Source organism: Rhyacophila brunnea, unplaced genomic scaffold, assembly GCF_057557595.1.
Source record: "Rhyacophila brunnea isolate RB1 unplaced genomic scaffold, BYU_Rbru_1.0 scaffold_69, whole genome shotgun sequence".
Taxonomy (NCBI): domain Eukaryota; kingdom Metazoa; phylum Arthropoda; class Insecta; order Trichoptera; family Rhyacophilidae; genus Rhyacophila; species Rhyacophila brunnea.
This window is the reverse complement of record NW_028233338.1, coordinates 725406-727357: the sequence shown is the minus strand read 5'-3', so window position 1 is coordinate 727357 and position 1952 is coordinate 725406. Positions and strand designations below refer to the sequence as shown.

The 1952-nt window shown below is 28.3% G+C and overlaps 1 pseudogene; it reads right to left on the bottom strand.

The window, feature by feature from the left end:
- Positions 1 to 809: 809 nt before the first annotated feature.
- LOC147065008 (uncharacterized) lies at positions 810 to 1310 on the bottom strand (annotated as a pseudogene).
- Positions 1311 to 1952: the final 642 nt, after the last annotated feature.

The window sequence follows — 1952 nt, the reverse complement described above, 5'->3', positions numbered from 1 at the left end:
AAATATTTTTTAATGAGCAATTTGATTTTATTTATGTTGTAAAGATGCGAAAAATTATCAAATATTAAATAATCTATGAATTAAAATAATGTAAAGAGTACCAAATACACTTTACAGAAATTAAATTATCTTTATGATGAAGAAATATTATCGATATCTTTGTGTATAGAATCTTGCTTATTCTACTAAATTTACGCACAAATATTACCAATAATATAAGTATTTTTTATTTATGGTGTATATCTATAGTCGTAATTTTAGTATTTGTTCTTAGGCACAGCTTGCTTGATTCTCTGTGCGCACAGCGTATTTATACTTTCGGCTATCTTCTCCTCTCCGAAGTCTTCTTCAATACCCCTCCTCTTTCGAAACCTATTAATTCAAGGGTTTTTCTCAATCCCAATGTTTGAATATATGCCTAACCCTGGTTCGTGAGATCTAGTTCTTTCAGGTACCTTCTATGATATCGTGTCACCACACCGTCCCATCTTATAACATTACCAAATATATTAAAAAGAAATATTTATAATACTTATATCTGTCTCGAGAGAAGAAGATGCATCGAGGAAGATTGTAAAGATGATTAGGTAGAAAGAAAAGCACCAAGTCTGTTCATTCTATGGAGAAATCTAAAGTTTTGTATAAACGACTAAAAAAATCAAATAAACCCATGAATAAAAATAAAAAATATAATATCTTAAATTTATTTACACAATACTCGTGTTTAAGTAAAAATTGGCTATAAATTCAAACATTTTTACTGCGAATAAGCGTAAATATTTTTCAGATCAAAGATTTAATATAAAATTTCAATTTAATTCCCCGCATTTAGTAACTTGAATTTTTTGTTTTGGTTTTCCATCGTTAGATCCCATAGTTTCGACTTTTTTAACAACATCCATTCCTTCAATAACTTTTCCGAAAACAACATGCTTTCCATCCAACCAACTGCATTCAGTAAACGTAATAAAAAATTGGGATCCATTAGTGTTTGGTCCAGAATTGGCCATTGAGAGCATTCCCGGCTCAGAATGTTTCAAGATGAAATTTTCATCAGGAAATTTATTTTTACTAAAGCCTCTTCCTCCTGTTCCATTTTGGGCAGTAAAATCACCTCCTTGCATCATGAAGCCAGGAATTACTCGATGAAATATACTTTGGTTAAATCCGTTCTTTGGACTTTCTTGTTTGCAAAGCTCAAAGAAGTTTTCGCTGGTGATTGGACAAACATCAAATCTTAGTTGTATAACGATCTTTCCTAATGGTTTGTCATTCGCTGAAATTTCCATGAATACTTTCTTGTTTGTCATTTTCTTGAGGGTATGAAAAGTATTTAATTTAAAGAAACTATATTTTTGGATTTTGAATGATACTATTGATTAAATTCATGAAATTTAGATTATTTATTAGAATCCTTCTGGATCATATTTAATTAACAAAAGACATAATTTCTTTTCTTAACGATTTTAAAGATTAATCTGCTCAATTAAGTTTGTTATTTTAGATTAGAATTTATATCACAAAAAAATACATTGGCGCAAGTAATATGGTTTGTTTGTAATTTTATATCATTTGCTTTTACAAATTGACATAGAAATTTTGATTTTAAAATAATACAGATCCTGTATTTGAAATTTGCTGAAGTGATCAAAAACAAATATATTTAAATTGCAAAGCATCACTGATTATGTGAATTCAATTTAAAATAATCTGTCTGATGAATACACTCTTTATTAACAAAATGCATCACTGATCCTATATTTATTATAATGTAGTTGTGATCATATACATAGAATTTTCAGTAAATGAAATGGTAAATACATTGTTCATTTGCAAAGCATTGCAGATTTTGTATTTATGGTTTAAAACCAATTGTCAGAATAAATCACTCTTTATTAAAAATGTATAATTGTTCGTGCTCATACGGTTTCTACAAAGTATAACAATGACTA